The 10,809-nt window shown below is 50.2% G+C and overlaps 1 pseudogene; it reads left to right on the forward strand.

Annotated features, from left to right (window-relative positions):
• The first annotated feature begins 258 nt into the window (after nucleotides 1-258).
• Nucleotides 259-1,072, forward strand: LOC123393189 (annotated as a pseudogene).
• The last annotated feature ends 9,737 nt before the right edge of the window (nucleotides 1,073-10,809 follow it).

Consider the following 10,809-nt stretch of genomic DNA (forward strand, 5'->3'; position numbering starts at 1 on the left):
GTCAGGGGCCAACCCCGTCCTCAACCACCACAGGCATTTTACAAGCAGACGCTCTCGTGTACATAAACCGGCGGTAATAAGCACTCCCAGGGCTCAGCCAAAACAGCCACGAGGAAGGGGAAGTCTCACGGAGCCTCTTGCTGGACAACGCACACCTCGGCGGGTATAAAAGCTGACAGACAACCAGCGCCTCACACACACACTCACACACACACTCACACTCACACTCACAGTATCCTCCAGCCCCACCGCCCCACCATGGCCGCATCCACCCTGTCCGTCTGCTCCAGCAACGCCTGCCCCGACTCCTGGAAGGTGGACGACTGCCCAGAGAGCTGCTGCGAGCCCCCCTGCTGTGCCCCCTCCTGCTGTGCCCCCCCCCTGCTGTGCCCCCTCCTGCCTGACCTTCATCTGCACCCCTGCGAGCTGCGGGTCCAGCCCCTGCCAGCCAGCCTGCACCAGCTCCTGCCAGCCCTCCTGCTGCAGCTCCCTCCCCCTGCCAGGAAGACTGTTGTGTGTCTCTCTGCTGCAAGCCCGTCTGCTGCACCCCTGTCTGTTGCAAGCCCGTCTGCTGCACCCCTGTCTGCTGTGAGGCCTCTCCCTGCTCAGGCTCTTCATGCTGCCAGCAGTCTAGCTGCCAGCCCTCCTGCTGCAGCTCCTCCCCCTGCCAGGAAGACTGCAGCCAGCAGCCCGTCTGTTGCACCTCTGTGTGCTGCAAGCCCGTCTGCTGCACCCCTGTGTGCTGCAAGCCCGTCTGCTGCACCCCTGTCTGTTGTAAGCCCGTCTGCTGCACCCCTGTCTGCTGCAAGCCCGTCTGCTGCACCCCCTGTCTGCTGCAAGCCAGTCTGTTGCACCCCTGTGTGCTGCAAGCCCGTCTGCTGCACCCCTGTCTGCTCCGGGCCCTCCTCCTGCTGCCAGCCCAGCCCCTGCTCCTCGTCCTGCTGCAGACCGTCCTCGTGCATGTCCCTGCTCTGCCGCCCCGTGTGCAGGCCCGCCTGCTGCGTGCCCGCCTCGGCCCAGAAGTCCTGCTGCTGACGGGGCCCGTCTTCCCAGGGGCCAGCTGGGCTCAGGACCCACCCAGTGACCGTGGTCCTCCCCACCCCCCTCAGTCAGGTCCTGACCTGGGTTAGGTGGCTGCCCACACCGAAGACAGAGTCTTCCATGTGTCCACTCTGCTGACCTGACCTTGACCTAATAGCTCCTCAGAACGCAGACCCCACTGCCCCCCAGGGCTCCTGCTCCCAGGAGAGGCCTCGAGCACTTCGGTTTCCCCTGCCCTTCCCTCCCAGTTTCTCGGCACGGGTCCCGTGGCCTCAACTGCTGACCTCTCGGCGCCTGCCAGACACCCCAATAAAACTCACTCACCAGCGCATCTGCTTCCTTTCTTCCGACCCTCATGGGGGTGGGGGTGCAGGGGTCTGAGCAGACATTGGTCTCCTCCATCCTGGAACATTTCTAGGAATGAGGGACTGAGAAATCCCACAGGGCAAGGCCCCGGGGTGGGAGGCACACCCTGGCCCAGGAAGGTCAGGGCTCCTGACCCCTGAATGCAGGGCTTCCCAAGGCTGGCCACCTGCACAGGGGTCGTGGTCTGAGAGTTCTCAGCCCCTGGCCCGTTTCCACCCTCGGCCCAGCGGGGACAAACCGGCCCCAGACCAGCCGGCCTCGGGGATGCAGGCAGCACAGCCCATACAGGCCTGCGGTCCCCCTGGGTCCTCCCGTGGGCTGTACCTATTTAGCAGAAAGGTGGTGGCGTGGGGGAGGCACTGCTGCAGTCAAGATGGGGAAACACGGACTTGGATACCTTCCCCCCCAGACCAACTGAGAGCACTAAGACCATGAAGTCAGGCTGTCAGATCCTGGGCCTGAGGTTCACAGAAGAAGCGCGGGGGAGGGGAAGGAGCAAGGTGCATGTCCCAGCACCTCCCAGCCCTCCCACCAGCTGCAGAATGTGTCCAGCGCAGCCCCCATGAAGAAGGGCAAACCCAGTGGAGCGCCGAGCACCCCAAGTTTCACAGATGGCCTTGGGAGTTGGGAGGAGGCCCAGGCAGCCAGGGGTTGGGCTTGGGGTCAGAGTGCTGGGGGAGAGACCCTGTCCCAGCGGGTCTCTCTACCCTGAAGCTGCCGCGTGCTCCATTATGTTTCCAATTACATAAGTACGATATATATGATGCATCTGCCGTGATGGGTGCAAGGGGCTTGTCGTTGCATTGGATTTGGTGTCTCTAATAATGAGTGACGTTGAGCATCATTTCCTGTGCTGGTTGGTCACAGAATTTGTGCATCTTCTGTGTCATTCTTGTCCTTTGCTCATTTTTGAATTGTGTTGTTTGGCTTTTTTCTTACCGAGTTTTGGGAGTTCTCATGCATTTTAGATATTAATCCCTGATCAGAACATGATTTTCAAATGTTTTCTCCATGTCTTTGAGTTACCTTTTATTCTCCATTGGTATTGTCTTTTGATGAAAAATATTTAGAATTTTCATGAAGTCCAATTTTTGTTTCGTTTCGTTTTGTTTTGTTGTTGCCTATGCCGCTGGTGTCATATCCAGGAAATCCTCGTGAAATCCGATGTTGCGAAGCTTTCATCCTGTGTTTTCTTCCAAGAGTTTTATAGTGCTAGGTCTTCCATTTATGTTCTGGATCCATTTTGAGTTCATTTTCTGTGTCGTGTGACACAGGGGCCACCTTCATTCTCTTGCACGTGGGTCATCAGTGTTCCCAGCACCATTTTTGTGGAAAAGACTGTCCTGGGGCACCTCCGGGACTCAGTGGGTGAAGCAACCGCCTGCGGCTCAGGTCGGGATCCTGGAATCCCAGGATGGAGTCCCAGGACGGAGTCCCACATGGGGGCTCCCCACTCAGTGGGGGGGTCTGCTTCTCCCTCTGACCTCTCCTGTCTCACGCTCTCACTCATTCTTTTCTCCCAAATAAATAGAGAAAAAACTTTAGAAGACAAGACAAGACTGTCCTTTCTCAATTGAATGGACTTGGTGTCCTTGTGAAAGCTGACTTGACCTATAAGGTGAAGGTTTATTCCCGGACTCCGGTCTATTCCATTGGTCTATACGTACCCCGTGTTCACGTCCACACCATCCTACTTTGATTACTGTAGCTTTGTGGTTTCAAACTCAGGAGGTGTGAGTCCTCCAGCTTTGTGTTTTGGGGATTGTTTCAGATATTCAGGGTCCCTTGAGATTCTATATGAGTGTGAGTGGTTTTATGTTTCTGTGAAAACGTCATTGTGACTGTTTTTTAATTAACATACAATGTACCATTTGCTTCAGGGGTGCAGGTCTGTGAGTCATCAGTCTGACACAGTTCCCGGCTCTCACCATAGCACGGACCGTCCCCAGGGTCCATCGCCAGCCACCCCGTCCCCCCACCCACCACCCCTCCAGCAACCCTCAGTTGCTTCCTGAGATGAAGAGTCTCTTAGGGTTTGTCTCCCTCTCTGGTTTCGTCCTGTTCCATTTTTTCCCTCCCTTCCCATGTGATCCTCTGTCTTATTTCTCAAATTCCTCATATCAGAGAGATCATATAGTTGTCTTTCTCTGACTGACTTACTTCGCTCAGCATAATACCCTCTAGTTCCATCCCCGTCATTGGGATGGACACCGTCACTGTGATTTCAGTAATGATCGCATTACGTCTGTAGATTGCTTTGGGTAGTCTGGACATCGTAACAACCCTGAGCCTTCCCGCCCGTGAACGTGGACTGTCTTTCCATTTATTTATGTCTTCTTGGCCGTCTTTCACCAACCTTTCATAGATTTCGTCGTACAGGACTTCCCCCTCCTTGGCCAGTTCCTTTTATTTTATTCTTTTTGGAAGCAATCATAAATGGAATTATTTTTATAATTTCCTTTGGGGATTGTCCATTGTTTGTGTATAGAAATGCAATGGATTTTTGTGTGTTGACTTTGTCTCCTGCCACTTTTCTGCATTCATTTGCTAGTGCTAACACGCTATATATAAGGTCATGACATCTGTGAACAGGTGTGATTTCACTTCTCCCTTTCCAATCTACACTGCTTCTATTAATTTCATTGTCCAACTGCTCTTGGGAACCTCCAGTACCGGGATGAATAGAAGTGGCTAAAAGGGGCATCCCTGCCCCATTCCTGATGTTAGAGGACAAGCTCCCAGTCATCCCCCTTGAGTACGATCTTTGCTGAGGGGTTTTCACACAAATATTTTATTATGCTGTGGTAGTTCCTGCTTTTCCTAGTCTTGAAAGGGTCTGTGGATAAAAGGACGAGACTGATACAAAGCGAAGGTCCAGCAAAGCTTTATTTCGCGCCAAGCATCGGGAATCAAACTGACCGGCCAGGGCCATCTCTTGCAAAGAGGTGACCCCTCCCAGCCTCACAAACTAACTTTTATAGAGTAAAGGCCATGTGGTCGAGCCTGGCCATACACAGGTGACCGATTGAATTACAATTCACCCCATGCTAGTCATTTAATTCAGTCTATGACCTTGGCTGGAATCGGCACCTTTGTCTGGCGCCTGATAGGCGGGGCTCACACTCCTTGGCGGGTCATTCGTGTGCTTTCCCTTGATTGGACGTTTCCAGCTGGCCTGGCTCATCCTTGGCGGGTAGGGAGGTCATACGAGCGCTTTTACTGATTGGACGTTTCCAATGGCCGGACACGTCCTTGTATGTGGGCTCCGTTATCAGGGGGCTGATCAGTCATGTTTCACCAGTTTCTGTTTCTAAGCACTTTTTCTCTTGGGGGGAAGGGGCAGGTTCAATCTAAGTTTACTGCATGAACAACAAAATGGCTCGCTCTGGCTAAGAAGGCCCTTACAGTCTGTTGAGTGGGTCTCCATGGAAGCGTGCTGAATGTCGGCAAATGCTTTCTCGGTATTGAGGGAGATGAGCCTGCACTGTTCTCTTTTATGCTGGTAGCGGGGGGTTTCATACTGACCAATGTTCCTAAGTGGAACCATCCTTGAATTCCAGAAATGCGTCCTTAATGGTCGCGGTGTGTAATCTCTTCACTGTGCTGCTGAATTCAGTTTGCTAGTGTTTTGTTGAGATCTTTTGCATGAGTGTTTGTAAGGGATGTTTGTCTGTGGTTTTATGCCTGGCTTTGTTATCAGGGTAATGTAAGCCTCATAGAATGAATTGGGGAGGGTTCTCCCCTGTTCAATTTTTTTTTTTAAAGCTTATAGTAAACTAGGAATAATTGGAAAACCTGTTAACCTGATAAAAGACATCTGTGAAAAATTTATAGCACACACCATACTTAATTGTAAAAGTCTGAGAGACTTCCTCCAAAGATCAGGAAAAAGGTACAGATGTCCTCTCTCCCTGCCCCTACTCAACACCATACTGAAGTCCTGCCTGTGCAACCAGCAAGAAGAAATCCAAGTCATACACATTGGAAATTAAGATATACAATGGTCTGTATTCACAGAGGATGTCAGTGTCCACCTAGAAAATCCCAAGAATCTACAGAAATCTCCTAGATACACAAGAGAGTTTAGCAAGGTTGAAGTGTGCAAGCCTAAAATAATTAAAATTAATCGCATTTCAATATAATAGCAATAAATCATTAGAATTGAAAAATTTTGTTTAAAGGCGTGATTTGCAACAGAATAAACAATGGAAACTTCGATATAAATCTCAGGGAATAGGTACATAATGAGAACTACACAAATACCGACGAAAGAAACGTAACCAGACGTGAGTCAATGGGGAGCTGAACCAGGTTCGCAGGTGGGGATATTGTTCTGTCAGTGAGCTCCAGACTCGTCTATAGACTCAAGCCAATCCCCAACCACGTCCCAGTAGCAGTTTTAGTCAGTATGAACAAGCGAATCCTAAAATTATTTGGATAGGAAAGGAGCTCAAATATCCAAACCACTTGAAAATGAAGAACAAAGTTGGAGGACGTCACTAACCAACTTCAAGATTTTCTATAAAGCCACAGTACTCAAGACAATGTGATGGTGGCAAAGGAATAGAAGCAGGCAGATCCAGAAACAGAATAGACACACAGACGCACGCAAATACAGTCAACTGATTTTTGACCAGATCCTTGCAAAGGCAAGTTCAAGAGACAGAAGTGTGCTTGGAACGACTGGACGTCCAAATCCAAAAAACCACAAAGGAGCCTTGACGCATACCTCACACTTAGTGTAAAAACTTCATAAAAACTGATCATAGCCCTAAATGTAAAATGTAAACATTTTAGACTTTTAGAAGCCAACAGCAGAAGAATTGTTGCGACCTTGAGTTGGGCTATAGCCGAGAGCACGATCTGAAGAAGACGAAAAGCGATGAAGAGTTCTCTACCCGTATTGAACCCTTTAGCTCTCCCAGCAACACTGCCAAGACCCTGAATAGCAGAAAATGTTCGCAAGTCGCATCCGAGCCAAGGGCAGCCCACCCTCGCGCCACACGGGCTTGGACTGCGAGCCCGCACTCCCACGGGGCTTTCCCCAGTAAATCCGTACCCTACTGCGCGCGCGTGTTTTTCTCTTCCTGATGATTTTCTTGAGAGCATTTTCTTCTCCAGCTCACTTTATGGTACGAAGACAAGTATGTGTCCATCAACTCCGTGTTATCCTAGAACTTCTGGTCTACAGGAGGCTGTTGGCAGTTCTGTTTCTGGGGGGCCTACACATCTGTACACACGAATGTTCGACGTGAGGGGCTTGGTGCCCTGACGCCCACCTTCTTCAAGTCCAATGGCGCTCATATCCAACATGCATAAAGAGCTCTCAAAATTCACTGTCAAGAAAACCTTAAAAAAGGAAGGGCCTGAACATTTGAAGAAACACCAAAAAGACAAGTGGATGGCAAATACACACATAAAAAGACACCTCACACCATTAGTCGTCAGGGAGGTGCAAAGTAGACCCCACGGAGGTACCCTAACGTTGTCGGGAGCCAGTACAGGAGGCCTACTCTAAGAGCTGTAAGAGACTGAATTTGATTGGCTGTTCATTGAGGTCCACTCACGCGGGAGGTGCATGAGCACTGCATTCTGATTGGTTAACACTGCCTGCCTAAAAACGCATGCGCCCGGGGTTAGAGGAGGAGGGAAGAAAAAAGCGATTAATAAAAAGGTTCGCTGCTACGTGAGTCTCCGAGTCGTTTGCTTGCGGGCGGAGGGCGACAAGTGGTGCCGAAACCCGGGAATCTCATCGTGAGAGATGCACGGAGTCGGCGACGATCAGGTAAAGAGTGCACCTATTTCTGTCTAGTGATAGGGAAAGTTCCTCAAGTCGAGGACGAGCGTAGTAAAGCTTTCCGGTATGGGAAACGAGATGGCCACACAGAAAATGCTGGGGCCGCTTCTGACATGCTTAAGCAATTGGTACTCCTTTAAAAAATAAAACAGCTCGTTTGTTTTTGACAGAAGTGGGACAAATGGCTCCCTGGTTTTTGGAGGAAGGGGTATTAAACATCCCTCAGTGGGAGCATTTAGGAGAAGACCTTAGACGCGATCCGCGCGCTACGCCGGGAACCCTGGCCGTTTGGTCTTTAGTGAAAGTTTGTTTGCAATCCCCGCGAGAGCCCATACGCCAGGCGGTGCAACTGGGAGGGGAGATCTTAGAACAAATGAAAGAGGAATTTTGTAAAGGCTCCTTGAAGGACACTAGCTCTGAGAGTGAAAGCTCAAACGGACACTCAGACAGTGAGGGATCTAGCTCGAGCGATGATGAAAGGAGCAGAGGAGGGAAATCGCCCAAAAGCCAAAATGTGAGCAAGATGCAAAAGGAGCTTGCAAAAAAGGAGGAAAAGCTAAAGAAGGCTATGGCGCAGCTCAAAATGTAGGGGGAAGTTATGGCGCAGCTGAAATTAAAAGCGGAAGAAGGAGCTATGGCGCAGTTACAAACAGAGACGGAAGTGGTAGATAACTTAGATCCTGTGCCCACGCGCCCAGCCCCAACAGCGCCACCTTACCAGGGGCCTCCTCCGTATAAACCTTGCTGCACCAAGGCCTGCTATTGTGCGAGCTGCACCGCACGAGTGGCTGCCACAGTAGCCTCTCAGGAGTTTGGGGGGGAACAGGATTCTCATTCAGTCCTAAAATCCCCACTTACTCTAACTCCACCTTTTTTGGCTATAATTATACCTACCAAGACCCGGCGCAAGGCGCGTCAGCTCACCTTCTAGATAGGTGGCTGCTCTGCAACGCTGCACAGGCATGTACAGGCTTGGAAAGCCTTCACTTTATTAATGGGTCTACATGGCGTAACTGTACGTACAACTATCACGTAGGCTCTCGATTTGAAACAAATGTTACTTGCAATTGCACCTCAGCTAAGCACATAAGTTGCTCACCAATGCCCGTCTGTGTTAGAGCTCCCTTTCTCTTCATAGTTTTTAATGCTTCTACTATTAACAAGTCATCTAGTCTCTCTTGTGAGTCCCAGAATTGTCTGCTATCAGAATGTTGGAACGCCATGGTGGGAGACTCGGCAGTAATAGCCAAGATACCGACGTATATCCCGATGCCAGTACAGGTGAACCCCGACAACCTGCCGGTGCTGCTTCGACATACACGAGACTTTGGAATAACAGCAGCCATTATTGCAGCTATCGCAGCATCCGCTGCCGCTGCTACTGCTGCCGCGGTAGCGTTGACAACCTTGGTACAGACAGCAGCTGCGCTCAACAACGTCACAGGAATGGTCGCTGAAGCATTGGCTACGCAAGAACAAATTAACGGACATTTGCATGCTGGGATCCTTATTGTAAATCAAAGTGTTGATCTTGTACAGGAACAACTTGATATCCTAGAGTCAATTGTGTCGATAGGATGCATACATAATATGGCCGGACTTTGTAGCACCCCTATAGCTCCTAACAACTTATCCCTAGCAGCTAACCTCTCTAGACAGTTAGGAAATATGCTTAATGGCACCTGGACCCGTCAATTTCAAAATTTAACTAGGCAATTACGAGCTCAAATTATATCCATAAATTCTACCAAAGTAACTATTGCACCTGTTAGTGAGTGGAAAAAAAATGTTACAGCAATCTGTTTCGTTCCTCAAACAGTGGGCTGGACTTGGTGCCATGGCTGTTCTCTTAATCACAGCTAACATACTAATGTTACGTTGGGTGTGTGGCCGTGTCCGTCACAATCAACGACAATAACACCTCATGGTTCAAGCCATGATGGCTCCTGAGGCTGGTACCTCCCCCCAGATATGGCTAAGCATGCTAGATCGGTAGTCAAAGACGGGTAAGACTGATCCCACAGCATAGCAACCTAAGACAGGGGCTCTTCGACCAGGGAGAGTACCCGATGACGGGTAAGCATGTGTGCTGAGGATTGGCAACCTAAGACAGGCACAATCTCAGCCATTATAAATAAATAAAAAAGGGGGAGATGTCGGGAGCCAGTACAGGAGGCCTACTCTAAGAGCTGTAAGGGACTGAATATGATTGACTGTTCATTTAGGTCCACTCTCGCGGGAGGTGCATGAGCACTGCGGTGATTGGGTAACACTGCCTGTATAAAAACGCATGCGCCCGGAGTTAGAGAGGAGGAGGGAGAAAAAGTGATTAATGCAAAAGGTTTGCCGCTAGGTGAGACTCCGAGTCTTTCAACGACTGGGCGTCCAAATCCAAAAAACCAAAAAGGAGCCTTGACCCATACCTCACACTTAGTGTAAAAACTTCATAAAAACTGATCATAGCCCTAAATGTAAAATGTAAACATTTTAGACTTTAGAAGCCAACAGCAGAAGAATTGTTGCGACCTTGAGTTGGGCTATATCCGAGAGCACGATCTGAAGAAGATGAAAAGCGATGAAGAGGTCTCTATCCGTATTGAACCCTTTTGCTCTCCCAGCAACACTGCCAAGACCCTGAATAGCAGAAAATGTTCGCAAGTCGCATCCGAGCCAAGGGCAGCCCACCCTCGCGCCACACGGGTTTGGACAGCGAGCCCGCACTCCCACGGGGCTTTCCCCAGTAAATCCGTACCCTACTGCGTGCGTGTTTTCTCTTCCTGATGATTTTCTTGAGAGCATTTTCTTCTCCAGCTCACTTTATGGTAAGAAGACAAGTATGTGTCCATCAACTCCGTGTTATCCTAGAACTTCTGGTCGACAGGAGGCTGTTGGCAGTTCTGTTTCTGGGGGGCCTACACATCTGTACACATGAATGTTCGACGTGAGGGGCTTGGTGCCCTGACGCCCACCTTCTTCAAGTCCAATGGCGCTCATATCCAACATGCATAAAGAGCTCTCAAAATTCACTGTCAAGAAAACCTTAAAAAAGGAAGGGCCTGAACATTTGAAGAAACACCAAAAAGACAAGTGGATGGCAAATACACACATAAAAAGACACCTCACACCATTAGTCGTCAGGGAGGTGCAAAGTAGACCCCACGGAGGTACCCTAACGTGCCTCTGAGGATGGCCAAGACGGCAAAGCTCAGCCAGGGGTAGCCGGCCGGGGCGTGGAGGAGAGAGGAGCTCCAGCAGCGCTGGGGGGAAACATAGCGTCATTCGGGCACTTCGGAAAGCTTGGCAAGAAAGCGCCTTCAAGAGTCTCAACCCAGCATTAGTCATCAGGGGACACAAATTAAACTGCAGTAAGACACCGCACACACTTGTTAGAATGGCCAATATGGAACCAAAAAATGCAACTTCGAGGTCTGGCAAGGACACAGGGCCACGCGAGCCCCTGTACGCTGCTGGAGGGAGCGCAGCACGGCATGGACACTTGGCAAAATCGTTTGGCAGTTTCTGATCACGTTGCACGTGCCCTGAGCCCATGACCCTGCGAGGCCACCCCTGCACGTGTGCCCTGGAGAAACAAAAATCCGCTGCCG

The sequence above is a fragment of the Mustela putorius genome, unplaced genomic scaffold (assembly GCF_011764305.1).
Source record: "Mustela putorius furo isolate JIRA1106 unplaced genomic scaffold, ASM1176430v1.1 tig00000765_pilon_pilon_pilon, whole genome shotgun sequence".
Taxonomy (NCBI): Eukaryota; Metazoa; Chordata; class Mammalia; order Carnivora; family Mustelidae; genus Mustela; species Mustela putorius.